Here is an 18,123-nt window from a genome sequence, read left to right on the forward strand (position 1 = left end):
CCTTCAACACTAACTCAAATCTAACACACCAGAAAAAATGATCACAAAACGTACATTTTTGGGTGAACAATCCTTTTAACCTGACTAAACAGTAGCACCATCTCTTTAGAGGTTTTCCCTGACAAAATAAATAACTATTAATACCGAGTTTGATCTGGAACATTGCATTGGCAAGGATTTTTTATTTCATGTCTAAACAGGCTCCACCAATAATCAACAGGATTTGGAGAGCCAGAAAAATTATTTACAGCTTTGTGACTGAGCTGTGAAAAAGCAAATCAGACCTTCCACAACAGTTTCTTTGAGTTTTAAAGAATAGACAGGAAAAGGTAGAGAAAAAGATGTCAATGTAACATTTCCCGAAGAAGGGAGCAACCTAGTGATACTTGCTCTGAGGTGACATCCGTTGAGAAAGGTTAGACCTCCACAAAAATGGTCCAGTTCACAGAAACGACACCTTGTCAATGTTCATTCCTTTATTCACTAGGCATTTTTCCCCTAGGGTCCCCTGTGGAGGCCATCTTGGTGAAGGCTTTCATGTTTTCTAGTGTTCCTGCACCTCACAGCCTTGCGAAATGAGGGGGGCCGGGGTCACTTTCTCTGTCGGGTTGCTTACAAAGCTTGATTCACTTCTGGAAGCCCTCAGGGATATAGCACTACAGTCTGAACAGTAAATAATATATTAGCAGCAAAATCTGTCAATTTCGTCTTAATTCCAATGTTGGCTGGACCGCCTCTGCCATGCAAGATTCAGCCTAGACACGAGTTACTTATATAATATGACACATATCGAAAGTATATCGTAGCCTGGTGCTGTGGGATTCTATTTAGAGCAAGTGCACTTTGTTCCAGTCTTATTTGAAGGGAAGTTGTAAATAATTCTCCTGCTGCAGAATGGCGTCTGAGTTGCTAAGATGTCTGAAGTAATTACAGCATATTTATAATGGACAAAACATGCCTGGACCTTGTCTCACTTTGCTTTGTTTGCGTTTTTGGAGGCTTCTGAATGTCAACTTAGACTTGGGGGCTCTAGTCCTATAAGGCGAGCAGCTTTCAAACCAAAATTTTCCATCGATTGTCGGTTATACAATGAATGAGTTTTGAAAGCTCTGCCAACACAACTCCTGTTCCCAATTTTAATGGCTCCAGCTACTCTCTTTGTAAGAGAACAATGATCAGGTTGGACTTTTTCTGTGGTTGGCTCTTGTGGCTTTGGCAGTGAACAATGACCTCCGATGAGGTCCTTCTAATTCATGCTAAATAAATACCAAACACAGCAAGATACCAATTTCGCCCATGGTGCTTGTGTAACCGAGAATTTTTCAGTGGTGTGGATAAAGCTGCTAACAGTAACGTTCGCTTAATAAAATGTTTTATGCATGAAGAAATGACTTCAGTCTGCATCAATAGACTAACGATATCTTACATGAAGTTGGTTGGCAAATGGGAGCTTACATGCTGAAATCATGTGACTTTGGATGATTATGAATAGAAGCATATCAATAAAGAAGTTGCTAAATTAAACCTTTTGTTTTTACATGATGATGCCTCCAGGCATTAGTATGCATTTAAAATCATCGCAGCCATCATAAGTAGTGCACATTGACAAGAACAACAACTGTTGTAAAACCTAATGATATCAGCTTTTCTGCATTACATGGTACAAAAAAAGAGTAATAAAGAGTGTCAAGAGTTTCTATTTACAATGTGTTTTTAGCAATGAGCATTGTAGCCAATCACAGACATAAGCGTGTGAATGCAATGGTCAATCAGAGACATTTAAGTGCATTACTCAAAACTTTACTTCCTTGAATCCTCTCTTTATAACCACTAAAGTGTGAGCAGTATGTAAGTAAGAAATTGATTGCAAATGGAGTTTTTGAAAGGGTCAGTTTGTACTGAACTGAAATGACAGCTTTAGTGATTATAAAATGGGAGCTCTTTGCTTGCTATCTGTTTTTGACACATTCAAAATAAGAATAAAATTATTACTTTTTCCATTGATGCTCAGTATAATTTTGAAGGTTTTGGGAGTGACAACCTTATTTAATCATCTCAGTGATTTTTTTATGAGGTTTTATGCATCCGCAGAAAGGTGAATTTAGTGTTTTGCTATATTTCAGTGTGAATGAGAAAGTTTTCAAAAATGCTTAAAACTCTAGTGCGGATGGAAAGTGTTTTAAAAAGAAAACGTTAAACGTCATTTTCAAATGAGTCTGGAGTCAAGTGGATCATTCAAGTCTTGAGAAACAGAAAGAAATCAGAAGGTGCAACACTCACTGACATGAATTAGTTGGTCTGCATTATAAAACATGAAAAGCAGCTACTACCAAGAACCAAATACAACCTATTTGAAAAAAAAAGGATGTTTATGTAAGATGAATTACAGGCTACAAATTGCGTAAAACCCGAATCACAGACTAAAGAAAGCCCCCTACCTACAACAAAACCTTAGGTGGGCAATGATTGTGTCTTGATTGACAACCCTGATTGTTTGCTTTTGTGTTAGTGTGACCACTTGTGTTAGAAAACCTTTAAAAAACACTGCAGATAAACTCTGAATCCACTTTGCTTTACTGCTTTAATTCAATTCCCAATTTACTGTAAATAGACTTTAAATGTGCTAACTATAAATTCAGAATTCACATCCACTTCGTATATAAGTAAATCAGCTTAGGTGGGATGAAGAGCTACCGTTGGGTGGGAGTCACAATGCTCCTGGATCATGTCTGGATTACATTTGTCAGAAGAACACTTAATAAGAGGGATTATAAACCAGCAATCTAGAGTGCTAATGGGGATTGTGTCAGAGTTACTGCCTCAGCACAGCTATAAGCTAAACATTAATATAACTGAGTTCACCCTTTCAAAGTGTAAATCCAAACTCATTACACGGGAAAATGATAGATAATGAAAACACATGAACTCAGCTTCCTTGTGGTGTGAACTAAATTTTTGACAAAGGTCAAATTAATAATATTTGGTGACACATGTGGAAGATACAACCTCCTAAGCGCAATAATGACTTGCATCGCCTCACTATTTAGTTAAATCCAACCAAATTCTCTCGGGCAATGAAAAACAGAGACGGCTTGATCTCAGATGACTACATTAAACCAATGCATCAAAGAAAACTGGTCTTTTATCAATGAGAAGCCGTAAAGGCTTTTAAAGCAGTGAAATACAGCATATTCTGGGGAATTGCTTACATGAGGAAGTTGAAAAGGAAACAATTAGGCTTCAGATGAATGTGTTCATTTTCCACTACTAAAAATGATAAAGTGAAACACTAATATTAAATGGTAATCAGAAGTTACGTAACAGCAATTGTCTTCAATCAAGTTAGCAATGCTTTGGATATTTATCAGAGGGATATTAACATGAAAGCACACCAGGTGCCACATTGAGTGATATACTACAAACTGACCTAAGTTTGTTAATATAGCCTTCAGGCTAGATATTAGTACAGATATGAAAAGCCAGAGGCAACAAATAGACAGATTGAGCATTACCCCGTAATTCTGCCAACTGCCCAAACACAACAGGTTTTGTAAACATAATTATCCGCGTTTTCTTGAAGATGTCTTTAAAGCATGACAGACAACTAATCACATTCCAAGGTGAGGACATGCGGTCCAGCACATCAGTGTTTGCTTCAGGCACCACATTCAGACATTTGACATTGGGGAGGTCTGAGAAGACTACAGAAGCCAAGATAGGTTAAATAAGAAGAGCTACAATGGAATACCAATGAAATGTGTTCACTTTTGATTTACTGCACATCAACGTGACCCTGACTGGCCTTGTCACACCTTGATTGGTTTAATCCATTAATTTACTTCATTTCACCTGAAGACTTTCACAAAGTATAATGGCATTTGACTAACATAACTATTCAATTAACACATTAAGCTAATCAACAATATTTTGATCTACTTAAAATACTTTTAGCACTGTGGAGCTAACAATTTTGACTTCCCTCTAGACAAATTAAAAATGCATAGCACTGACATTGTTGTTCTTGTGTGATGTTCTTTAGAGGTGTATCTTTTAATAGCCTTAGCAGACTGGTGAAGCATACACACATTGCAAAATCATTTTAAAATTATGTTTGCCTAATGATAACAAGTTAATGAGGCATGACTGACAGGAGGAAAGACAGGTGGGTACTTTGTGGATGTGGATGCTTGTTCTTCCTACGTTGCATCTAACTGTTTCGGAAGTTTATAAATGCGGGTGGGTAGGTGGACAGAGAGACAGATAGACAGACAGACAGACAGATAGATAGGACTAACGGAATGTTATTTTGAATGTTATCAAATCTAACTCAATACTTCAATATCTGTGAAAGCCTTGTTGTGCAGCATATGTGTGTGAAAAAAGAAAGTGACAGACAGGAAAGGTGTGTGTGTGTGTGTGTGTGCGTGTAGGAATGAGACAGAGGAGAGACAGGGAAAGTACAATGAAAGAAAAAGAATGAGGAAAAATGGACTTTGTAAGAAAGACAGGTCGGCCTAAATTTTTAGGGATCACTTCACTTCTTAGAAGGTGTTTTAAATCCTTTCATATAAGGGCATAGCGCACTCCACTGCATCTTTATTCCCTCCTTCCTTTAATCTGATCCTCCGGACAATTCTCTCACGTAGACACACACAATCTGAAACTCCTTTTCCAAAGACAGGAATGGACACTGTGTTCTTTGCTGTCGTTTCCACATTATTAAGGTCCGAACAGCACAGATAAGCCCTAATACATTAAACATGAGCTGCTCTTATCACTATTTGACACGAGCATGCCGTCTGTCTGTCTGTGGACACCTGTGACTCAAAAGCACTGGCCGAATCAAAACGCATTAAGCATTTTGTGCACTTTGGCTATTGGCCCTTGCATTATTGAATGAGAGGCTTTTCTGTCAAACAATGTCAGACGTGATTACCTCATAAATAAAATCAGAACGTGTTACACCGGGAATGTCAAATTTTCTATTAGGGTAAGATTTATTTGTTTCATGGTATAATCTCGCACAGTTACTAATTACAAATTATGCTCACAAAAAAAGGTGTTATTTTACATTTTGCACAGTTACACACAGACACACACACACACACACACACACACACACACACACATATATATATATATATATATATATATATATATATATATATATATATATATATATATATAAATCCCATCTGTATACGCATAAAAGCACACTACTTGTTGATAGTGCAGACTGACTCCACTCTAAAGGGAGAATACATTGACTGACATCTCATTAATGTCAGAACATTCCATCACTACACCCCCACACACCGTTTCCATCAGTTTCATCTTCTAAAAGCTTCCGACCCTGCGCGCAAAGGCGCGTGCGAACTTTCACAGCATTTAAGGGACGTTTCAGATCTATTTTAGTTCACCCTTTCACGCTTTCGGATTTCCCGAAACAAACAAAATATCTGTGGAAGAGCACGTCTGGCACCCGGGTTATTATAACACATCGCTCATCGCCTCTCCCCCGCGAGACGGTTCATCAGCACACAGTTGCGCGCGCTCTGCTCACCATTAAGGCGAATCGGGAAAAAAAGCTCGCAAAATGACCCGTATGCTACTTCATATTTTTATACATATTAAAAATATTGAGCACACGGGATACCGTGGTACAGTTGTACACATCATTACGACATTATTCGTTTACCTTTATAAAGTAGCAAGGTACGCCTTGTATAAAACTATAAATAATAGCTATGCAATGGCTCTCTTTGCTACTTTAAGTGCTTTCGTGTAACGTTGCTGAAACTGTTTTGATATTTTTTTCGTGTGGAAAACGTATTTACCCGCAGTCGTTCACAAGCTGTAGTCTACACGCAGGTGTTGAATTTAAACACCTTCTATATCGCTTAATCTATAGGTCGTTTAAAGGTTAAATTTAAATTGATTTTATGCAAATATCCACTTTATTCAGCGGTCATGTTGTTCTCCGTGTACAGCAAAGTACTGCCAGTTGACAAAACGATTCGGTGCGCGAGTGAGTTGTCCAAATGATTCGGACAGTTTTGAGAACCCGTTTAACCAGTTCATTAAATGAACCGACTCAAAGGATTCATTCGCGAATAGTTCCGAGTCCGAACAGCGTAGAGCAAACGCGGGGCAAGATTTGATTTGTGTAATACTTCCAGCGAAACATTTTAGAAAGCAGTCCACTATTTATCAACACAATTGTTTTATCTACTGAAAAGCCTCGTGATTTAAACAATATCATCTCATTACTAAGAAATGTAGGTTTGTTAAATAGCTTGCAACAGTGACGCTTATTCACTGACCTACGCTATTTTTGTAAATAATAAAGAAAGCTTAAGTATTAGGCTTAACTATATAATAAAATCAATTTCAGAAACATATTCTAACAATTAAATTAATCAAATTGCACAAATGTAAGTTTACAGAAACAATTGTGAAACCGTACAACAGCTTCACTGTCCGTGCAGAGTTTATTTCATGAATTCTTTACAATATTAATTTAATGCAATTAATGATATCAACACTGCTTACCTTACAAGCTAGAGTTCACTGAAAGGTAAAGAACGATAACTTGTTCTTGCCGCTCCTCTGCCTTTTGGTAGATCCACTAAAAGCGCGATGCTCCTCTCCAGAAATGCACGGCTTGTCTTCGATCGTCCGTTGCTGTCCGGATATTTGCGTGTCGGTTTCTCGTATCGCCGTGGTCACTAATTGCCAGGCCACTGGAATCTCCCGGAGCGCACGAGAGGAAGGCTTCTCCCGGCGAGGGAGCGTGATTGGCTAGAGTGCCAGTGACGCACCAGCAGGTGGCAGAGCGTTCATATATAAGAGCCATCAGACAGAACCAACACATTCATAAACAGCACAGACCTGTTGAAGACGACTGTCTGCAAAAACACAATTTTAGAAGACGTTAGAGATATCTTGGATATATATATATATATATATATATATATATATATATATATATATATATATATATATATATATATATATATATATTTTTATATATATATATATATATATATCAACAAGCAAAAATATAACATTTATACATGTAGCATTAATAATTGTGAACTAATAATTGTGCTCTATGTCTTTATTTATTTTCATCTCAGGCTAAGACCAGTTTTTTTGTTTTGTTTTATTTTTAAGAAAAAAAGAAAGAAAAGAGATTTTTAAATTAGCTTGTTTCAGATCCCCATTCGTATTATGACAAATAAGAACTAATTACCCTGCGCATTTAAAGAGCAGCTGTAAAAGGGTTATTTAAATGATGCCCAATTAAATGAATATTGCATTATTTCACTGTTTGTCCTTTGTGTTCAGAGCATGTTGGAGATTATAAACATATGGAACCCTACAGTTTAAGTACTAAGTACAATGAAACGAAATGTTTACGCCAATGTGCGGCTGGCTTGTCCCTGATTTAATGTGAACAAATATGCCAAAAAGGAAATTGAATGTAAAAAGAGCTTATAGAGAATGTAATGACTTACTGTGAATAGTTTACTATGGGGTATTATACTGTTTGAAGTGATCCTTTCCATACACCATAAAAATGTTAGTCTAAACTCCCCAATAAAACCAGGAACTGTACTATTTTATGCATTCGTTATTTGTTATCCATATGTGATATTATGCAAACCTGTCCAAGGCGGTGTTTTTAGTCATTTTATAAAGTGAAGGTCTGGAAAGAGTGAAGGGATGCTCTACTGCTTAGATAAAGATTCAGAGTCAATTCCACTGTCTACAATCTTAATGATTATTCACCTCAGGGAGAAAGGAAAAGATGGAGGAAGACGGGTCTGAGCAGAACAACAATATGAAGAAAAGGTAGGAACCGACTTTGGGATTATTGATGTGAAAAGAAGTAGAAAGGAGGAAAATCTAATTCAAAAGTCAGACTGTGATAACTGTATATCAAATGCCCTCTGTCTTTCCCTGTCTAGCTCTTTGGGACTAATTATATCAGAAACCGTTGTCTTTCCAAAAAAATTGAATGTCTTTTCACCTACAGAGTATTAGCTTGGCAATCACTGTGGTCATAAATGACTTACATTGCAAGTCCATATCAACAAACTTGTTTCCCTGACAACTTAACCACCAGACCGTCTCCACAGTGAGAGGCTGATCCACATATAAAACAGATCACCACCTGTGCCAGCAATGCTAGTAAAACACAGACACACAGATGCACCATAAAGATAGTTTGTAATTAATTAGGCTGTAGATCATTGTGTCTGACTCAATACATCAGGAATAGCCCTTTAATGGATGGAGGGTTTAGTAGAAACTACTATAGGCTACAAACCTCTTTCCAGTGCTACTACTACTTTATTGGCTTCTGTTTTACTCGCACACAAGCAGAGAGTCCTCATTGGCTGTAAGCGATGCCCTATTTCAGTTGCCCTTCCATTTAGTCTTCAAATATAGTAGGTGTTTTGGGTTATCTTTTGCTTTTTTTAGTATTCCTGCAGCTCAACCAGCGGTTTGTTGAACTATAGTAGCAACGTCAAGGTCATGCATTTAATTTGCTGGGAGGACAAATATAATAAAGTGCGCAACTTAAATGCCCTGCCACTTTAGATAGTCTGTCAAATGCATACATGCGATTTACATGTAAATGCCTTTCTCACAAAACCACAGATGGAAATGCAAATTAAGGATACAATTAAACTGACAGAGAATGAATAGACCATAAAAAAAATCAAGCTGGTAATGCAATGAGAAATTGCAACCATTTTAACATTAGCTAGTTTCACAATTTTTAGTATCCTCTACATAAGCAAATGTACCAAAGCTTGCATTGCATGTGTATTTTTTTTTATGCATCGTAATACAATGTAAATAAAAATAATTCTAAAACAAAAAAGATGCATTATTATGAATATTGTCATCTCCAGTAAAAATGTGGGTATATTACAAATGGTCCTTAAAACCTGAATGCCATTCTAAATCATTGCCACTGTATTGAATATGATTTTGCTCACAGAAGGGTATAAGCCACCGACTTGCACTGGTAAATCTTCAGACAGTTAAGTCATATGCCTTGTGTATGTGTCGCTGAATAGAATTTCTTCAAAATGAACGAATGAAAGCGCTCTGCTTTGATCTGCAGTTATTTTACCGGCAATAACTTTCTCTTTTCTCTCCCTCTCTCGCCTGCCGTGAAGAATTTTGCTTTTATTACCGTAAGAAAAGGAGAGTTGCTCCTTGAACTCAGGTTGCGTCAGATTACAGCAGAAAAGTTATTTGATGAAGTGTTCTGACTCGCTGAGGAAATAGAATGATTATTGACCAGAATCACTAACACACAGAAATGCCATTTCTCCCTGCCCGATTTCACTTGATTCATTGCAGTCTGAATAATAATGATCTCAAAGCTGTTTACAGGAGTCCTGCACTCACATTACTATGTTTAGCATCATCATCTTAACCATGTCCATTTGCCTGTCTCTCTCATGTCTCCCACAAGCTGCTTCTGGCCTTGTTGTCAATAGTTTAATCAACAATAATTTGATCATAGACTGTTTTCATCATGAGCTATTAAATTAAGGTGTGCATTATCACTCGCATCTGTAGGAAACATCTCTAATGCAACAACAAAAAAAAAAAAATTGAGAGAAAATTTAATTAGCTTGTCTGCGACTTTTTGGACATTGTGATCTGGGCCAATTAGATGATTCAGATCAGTGCAAGATATTTTAGAGAAACTGAAATTATTGATGGCTTATATTTAGCTCCAAAAAGTACTCACAGTAAATTACGTACTTCACCTTCAGTGTTCGCCAGTACAGTCTAAATTGGAGACTAAACCTTTTTTAATGCATGCAGCCCATCAAAACCACTTGTATCTGAAATTGTTAATTCTGGAGAACATAGGAGATTGATGCTTTTTTCAATTTCTGAGGAAATTCTCAGTAGTTATTGCATATGGGTTGCATCTGCTTAACAGATGTTTGATAGAGTCATCTCCATTTTCAGGAGTCACCTACATGAACACATGGATGCACAAATGTGAAGACTTGCATGCATATGCATATATATGCGGGCCTACAAACACAGGCATATTTAGAGAAAAATTCAAGTCCCTATAATTACCCGAGTCTTTCTAGAATATCAAGGAGATCCAGCTGCATCTGCACAGACTCGCTGCAATGGACTGTGGGTAATGGTTCATCCTTCTTCTCATGTAGTGGCATTTTGAGACTCTCAGGAATTAAACTCCCAGATCACATTCACTTTTTGCCGTCAGTCCAATTTCTCTCACTTGTGCATTCCTGAAATTCAATTAAAATAAAAATGGATGAATGGTCATTGTGGGAAAATATTTGCGTTTTTAATCTAATTTTTGCACCACATATTGAAAGAAAGAATTTGCATTAACTTTAAAAGTATCTCTGCAGAGTGCCGTTCATCCACCTCAATGAATTCTGGGAAAGACATCCAGGCAGGATCATACAGAAGGACGCTGAAGGTCTTATTTGGACAGAAGACATTAAAGCAGAGGACAAGCTGTGAGCAGGTGGATATTTGTGTGCTATGAATGCCTGTGTGTGTTTGTGTGTGTGTGTGTGTGTGTGTGTGTGTGTGTGTGTGTGTGTCACCTTTCCAGGCACACATCTGGGTTTGTGTGCTGGACTCATATTAGTATTCTGTAAAGGCATTGGCATACTGCAGGAGCAGGCTAATTCTCTTTGTAATGGAGAATAAGGCATAGCTGATGGAGTGGGAGAGGCCTCTGATCTGATTAATGTCTCAAAGAGCCCCTTGCGCTATCGTAATGATGCTGTTTTCGTATGGTCGGAGTCTTCATAAACTGTAGTAATAGACGAGAATGCACCTTAAAAGAAGTATAACGGAAAGAAAGATCGGAGAAGAACGCTAGCTCAGTCACTGAAAGAACATTCTCTAAAATTACCATGACAACAGAAAGCGTTATAATTAGATTTGGTATTTGGTCAAACTTAAAATATAGACACATCAATGGGTGTATGTGTACGGATTGAAGCAGGTGAGGTGATCCTGCACAACACATCCACTTCTTTCATTCATTGCAGATCAAAATCGTCTGTATATTATCCTGAGTGTTTCAAGGAGAATTTCCAAAGTACATTAAACAAAGTTATTATATAATAGTTTTTTTCCCATTAATTTTTCCCACAGAGATTTTTACAGATCTTCATTAAAAAAGTTACATATATCAGCTGGTTGGTCTGGTTCAATTATGTAGAAAGACATTATTATATCATCCATCAAATTTATCTAAGCATGAAATAAACATGAATGAACATCAGAAGGTATTTTATTTCAACCGCGAAAAACTTCAATGCACAATTTTTTTTTTAATTTAAAACCATCAAAGTAAATCTACTCTCCTGTCTGAATTGTGTATCAGACAAAATGGCAGATTCTGTGTTATGATTGGTCAGACTGCCTGTGAATAAAGCTTCGTGCTAAGGATCAATTCCAAAACGGCTGCTTCCAAAAGGAAGGAAGAAAGAAAGACTTTGACCTCAGTTGCAGCACACCGGACCAAATCATCAGACAGAACAATTAGTTTTATATTGTTTTGGCACTCTCATTTTTGCAAATGAAACCTGGGCCCCAGATTTGTGGTTAGCACAATCCTATTTGATTACACTGAACACGCTGCTGTTGTCTTTCTGTGTGGTTTCCACCCAGGCGAAATTTAATTGCAATCAGGGTTTGTTTTGCAGGGAGTCAGAAACTAAATCCTTTGTTCCACTCGGTTTCGCCTAAAGCCGAACGCTGCTACTGAAGTGTGTGTTTGCACGAGAGAGACGGGGAGATCGTGTCACTGTATAGTTTAGCATATCACACTACAGATTAAAAATAAACATACAGCAAATGGTAAAGAGCCACTCTGTGAGCTAATAATGAAGGAACGCAAGCAATCAAAGGAGGTCAGTTATACTTACATACAGTGACATTTTCAGACATTTTCTATATAGATTTTTATAACGGCTAGCATATGAAGCATTTTTAAAAAGAACAACGATGCTCCCAAAACTGCAAAAGAGCAAAAATATTTTGTTTTTATCCCGTCACCATCTGATACCCACTGAATGAGATCAGAAGCACTCACAGGATCTTCACAGGCTTTATTTTTTTATAACAAAGAAATGATTCCCGTAGCACAAACCTACAAAAGGACTGTGACTCTGGTGCAGAAGATCTCTATTTATATGGAAATAGTCAGGAAGACATTACCTTCATCACTGACACATCAGCTGCGAACCAAAACAAAAAAAATAATTGGATTGGCTGGAAATGCTTTGTGTTGTTTGAACTGTGGAGGCAATAGAGATTAGAACAGGCCAAGCTTAAAACAAAATCAAGCCAGAAATTTAATTAAGAAAGTTAATTGAATCTAAAACGGGAGAATCCATATTGGAAATGATGTAAAATGACCATAAATGTTCTGTGGACCCACCTGGAAAGTCCAAAATTGCAATCACTTTCAGTGGTGTGATATCTGTAGACAGATCAGGGTTTTACTCTTACTGTAAGTGCCAAGACAGGTTTTTGACAGATGGAGCGTTCAGAGCATCACTTCAGGTGCCAGTGCCTCCATGCACACAAACTGGGACACGTACAGTGGTCTCAAATGGAGGTTGAGATGAAGCAGGACTTTTATTTGTCTCACAGCTGTTAAGAAAAAATGTAATCAGGGCATTTGATTTGCACGTACGCAGACAAACCCTTCTAAAATACCAGCTCAGACCCCCACGCATTTCATTCCTGTCGACACCAGTCTACAGCTGGTCTTCCCTCTTCAGGTTGAAAGCTTGTGTTGTAGGCTCAAAATGTAAGATCTGTAAAACTAAATAAGGGTAAAAAAAAAAAAAAGGCAAATGCATGTTGACATAACTACAAATGTCACATAAACACTCCATCCCCTGTTGCCTTTTCACATCAAAATCCACCGGCATATTTGTTTAGAACCGTTTAGATCTGTTTAGATCAAAAGCAACGATTTGAAAAACACCTTAATGATGGATTTATTACAAACATAGATATCATTTTGTGTACTGGAACGGTGCGGATCACTTGTGGATTATTTTAACGTCTTTGTCAGCTGTTTGGAAGGCACCCATTCACTGCAGAGTATTCATCGGTGAGCAAGTGATGTATTGCTAAGTTTCTCAGAATCTTTTCAGATGAAGAAACAAACTCATCTATATCTTGAATGGCCCGAGAGTAAATTTTCAGCACATTTTCATTTTTAGGTGAGATGTTCCTTTGAGGTGCTTATTTCCTTGTGCGACCTTTTGTACGATCACTTACCCACGGCAAACCTTTATGCATAAATAACCATTTCAATTAATACCTCACTGGATGGGAAGATAGAAAAGGTCAGTTGCGGACACCAATTGGTCAAGGGCACTATCAAAGCAATCAATGATACCGAAAGGCATACAAGCAATCAAAGACTCGCAAATATCATTGCTCACACACACACACACACCATCACACACTCCCATTGTGTGTTCTGGCATCAAGAATCACTTGTTTCAGCCCAAAGGAAACATTTACCCGCGTAATTAGTTTATCCAATCAACATGTTTTGCAGAGCTGAGAAATAAACAGCTGTTTGCATTGCAGCGAATGGGCATAAATATTTAAATATGAAAGAGATTTACTACTCTGACAATTATATTTGCTTCTTCGTTTAAGCATCACGTTTGCCAAAACAGATTTGGGTCAGGAAATTAGCGTCCAAAACCGAATAAACTTCAGCTTCCTAAAATTGTCTGCACAGTTCTGATCTGATCTGATAATCCGTCTGAATATACCCCTAATTGCAGTTTATCGTTTCGACTGTGATTGACCATGACAAACAGCATTTACTGGTAAACCAAGACACCTCTGATATCCGGTTGCGGGAGGGAAGCCGCTGAGCTTGAATGGGCTATTATCGTGATGTGCTAAATATAAATTTCTAATAGAGACGAATTGGCTCGCCGATCGGTGTTTGTTTTCTGATTGTGACGTATACCGGCTGAGGCCAGAGGACAGGTTTTATTTTACACATCTGTTGGAGGAGGGGGAGTTCGTGGGCAGATATTGAGAAATGAGGATGTCATCAATATCCTTGAGGAGAGATATGAGTGAAAACACGCACACATAAAGTGACCAGCGAAACATTAAGGTGGTCTGTGAACACAGCTACAGCAGATAGGATGGGATACAAAGACAACAACACACACACACACACACAAGCACACATGTTGCGCTAAGGTAGGAGAGTTATATTCCTGTTGCTATAAATAAAAGCTCATTGGCCAACCTTTTCACACCCTCACCTTAACTAATACTTTCATAGCTGAGGCCATTTGTTCTGTCTGGCTTTTTCCCCTCTCCATCCGCTCACTCTATATCTTCGAAGGTCGTTTTCTCTCGCATTCTATTTTCTGTTCTTTCAGCCTGCCTCTTTCAACATCTCTCTTCACCATCCTATATTGTCCACATCTCTTTTTTCTTTCTTCCTTGCTTTTGACAGAATAACAACAAGTTGACACAGACATACCCTTTAATAAGTTATTAAAAGGTTATATATATGAACTTTAACCAAAGTTCAAACCCAAGTGATCCCTTTCAGAGAAGTGAAATACAGTATTCCCTGTTATCTTGGGGAACTGAAATATGCTAAATATAATCTGACATGGGCTTCGGCATGCATACGATAAGCAATAGTAAAAACTCGCATAATAACAAAAAATCTAAAAATATTATAGATAAAGATATATCTTTTGATTAAATTATTTGATTGAAGTATTTAAAACAAAACAAATTAATGCATAAACTAATACTATGCAAACTTACATTTCAAACTTTGGTGTCAAGTCTTTTATGCTAAAAAAAGTCTTATTTATTTTAATTTTTTTAACATTTACGTATCTCTTTTTTTTTCATTATGGTCTCAGACTGCACTGTACATTTTTTAAGGCCTACTAACTCCTGTGTGATCGTTCATGCAAACGATGGTTGAAATGCTAATTAAATGTTTTGTACACAAACATTTGTTTATACAGAAACTTAGCAATTGCCAGGGGAGGGTCAGTGATTCTTCTTGTTCTCCAGAGCATTGCTGAAAAGAAATTGAAGAAAAGAAGAAGGAAGGAAGGAAGGGATGACGGGTAACCGGAGTGCGAGCGGAGGCCGACTGCTCATTAGCGTGAGAGGATTTTCACAGCATTGGTTGAGGACTCTCGTTTTCAATGGTGACACAAACGGTCTCACACATGCACACTCACCAATGACAAAGAGACAAATAAATAAAAGAGGAAACGGCAAGTGTAAAACTGACAAAGAAAAACGTGGTATCCATTATTCATGCCCCGCAACAAGGTGAAAGCAAACACATCTGTGCTCATTAACCTCACAACTTCCTCTCAGCTTTCCTGTCCGACCATCATACCGGCTCCTTCTTGAATTGTCATTTTCGTTGCGTGAGGTACAAGGGATAGCTGGTGCCATTTTAATTGTCATTGTTTTGCAGATACATTCGGAGTGTTGTTGTTGTCATATTATAATGAGCAAGAATAAGGCATGTGGGCTTACTGGGGGTCTTTAATGAGGTGATGTTCGCCGTTTCCTACATTCAAACGGAGGACAACTATATATATATATATATATATATATATATATATATATATATATATATATATATATATATATATATATAGGACAGAACAGGAAAGCTGAAGTAAATAAATAAATAATATTCCATTTCCAACACCAAAAATGTGACATTAGACAAAGCAGGGATTTTGGCAACAATTACACTGCTCTCATAAAGAGGGGAAATATCAAAGCTTAATAGTTTTCTGTAAAACTTCCCTTAGATTTGTGTAAACAAACATGGGTAAGGCACTTTGAGGGCATGGTACATCAATCTCCTTTCAACCTCCGCACGCCCCCGTCCACCCCCTCTCCATCTGCCAATCAGGTTAATTTGATCGAGCCTGGTTAATCATATCAAATTTAGAATCACAATTAAAGCTGTCAACCAGCCTCTCTCCTCTCACCAATTCACAACAGCCACAGCACTTCTCTGACAAGTGAATAAGTGAATATGCCTATCTATAAGACACTGCAGTCATAGGAAAATATGGCATTATATATCTACACTGTAAAAAACAACAGTTGTTTTAACTTGAAATAACTTGTTACCCCGCTGTCTAAATATTTTTGTTGATTCAACTAAAATTAGTTGATAAAATTTTTAAATAGTTTTAGTTTTAATAGTTACATTTTTTGGCACCGGGGTAACGTTATTTCAAGTTGAAACAACTATTGTTCATTAAAGTGTCTTTCTATCTCTATGCGTAACAGTTGATGATTCTCTTAATGGCAACCATACAGTCTCAAGGTTTTAAACCTACAGGTCAAGAATCCAGACTTTTGACCAGCAGCATGTCTGGACCACTTTACAATCATCCTTAGGGAAAAAAACCTGAGATTAACTACAGTTCAGCACAGGGAATTTATCCTCAATTTGCAAAACACAAGTTTAAAAAGAGCATTAAAATGAACAAAAATTGCTGCATTGAGGTGTAGAATATTACAAAAAAGCCTTGTAATACGATATGAGTCATTTTATTTCACAATTATTATACATCACAGTATTACTTTTTGGTTTAAATAAAGTTATGATATTAATAGTTTTTTTTAACCATTGAAATTGGTGATCATTCTTATCACCAAAAAAAATAAATAAATAAAACTAGCCCAACATAATTAAAAACTTACTAATAACAAGTAAACAGGCAGTGAGGAAATAAGAACAAAGAAACTAATCACAAGCATTATAAGAAAAACAAATACAATAGAACAAAGAAATCAATTAAATAGGCCTAGGTGAAAACTTTGCAAACAGCACTATTTACTACATAAAAGTATAAAACAGTTTTCATTATATAAACTAAATGTACATAAAGTTTATTAAAGTTACACATGTGATAGAGTCACGCACCAAGTTGCATACTTTTCTGTTGAGCTTATGAATTCTGTGGCCAATCAGAAGTGTTTATATTGTTTTTGTTGTGACTGAAATCTGCACTGTAACATTCTCTCATCGCAAAAAACTATGTAGATGTAGGATACATTTTTATATATCCTATTAATCAACATTAACAAACATAACTACAACGTTGAGAGCAATAATATTTTTCGCAATATTTTATTGAATACATTATGTATATTATGTGCACTGGTTCTCAGTGAAACTAAATCAGCACGTTCAGTGATCTCTTAAGATGTTCCTGAGGCCATTTCAGTGCAGACCGTATCCCTTAGGCTGCAGGGATAGAGGTAATCATTGGCAGATTGGCCCGCAAACATTGATGTTGGCTTAATAGGCTTGTGGTGTATTCAGACACTTCTCATGGAATCTAATGGCTTGAATCTAAACTCACCTCGCTGAAAATCCATCTAAACCCAGCTTAGAATGATAGCTGGTTTTTGGAATGCGGTGGCTGGTTTTTAGTTGGTCGAAAGTAGAGCTTGCACGTTCATTTATTTCGGATAACTAGGAACTACTTGGTCACAATACAAGAGAATGGATTGGTAGACAATCTCAGACCAACAACAAACCAGCTCACTAATTTTAGCAGGTATAAGAGGACAATAAAAAACATGTACAAATAATTTACATCCATTATGCACTTAAATTAGCAATCATAAAGAAGAGAGAAACCGAAGACAGGAATTGTTTGCGGCAAAAGGGACAGATTTTCATCGATTTTCTTCCACGGCCTGATCAGATTCCATTCTTTCAGAGCCTGCGGGATTACTCTAACACTCAACAGCAAAGCCACCTTCTATCTCAGGCCTCCAGTATATATTCTCCTCCATCCTTTCTCAAGGAAAACTTGCGACAGGCATTGCATAGCAGCTCTTTCTCACTCTGGACCGATTAAAAGCCTCAGTTCACCTCATAGAGCATCCGTGCAGGAATGAAATCCTGAGACTACCACACTGTGAAACATTTTCAGTATCGTGGCAGTAGTGTGCGAGGCATCTAAAGGCTTGTCCTTGATAAAAGTTCTTCCTGAACTAGAATTGTAAAGA

The 18,123-nt window shown here is 37.3% G+C and overlaps 1 long non-coding RNA gene across 1 annotated transcript in view; it reads right to left on the minus strand.

Annotated features, from left to right (window-relative positions):
• The window catches only part of LOC122361482, a 42,240-nt gene extending 35,492 nt beyond the window's left edge, over positions 1–6,748 (minus strand). The window contains exon 1 of the long non-coding RNA XR_006252965.1: positions 6,553–6,748. This is a non-coding gene — a long non-coding RNA (uncharacterized LOC122361482). The remainder of the gene's footprint in view (positions 1–6,552) is intronic.
• Between the last annotated feature and the right edge of the window lie 11,375 nt (positions 6,749–18,123).

The sequence above is a fragment of the Puntigrus tetrazona genome, chromosome 17 (assembly GCF_018831695.1).
Source record: "Puntigrus tetrazona isolate hp1 chromosome 17, ASM1883169v1, whole genome shotgun sequence".
Classification (NCBI taxonomy): Eukaryota; Metazoa; Chordata; class Actinopteri; order Cypriniformes; family Cyprinidae; genus Puntigrus; species Puntigrus tetrazona.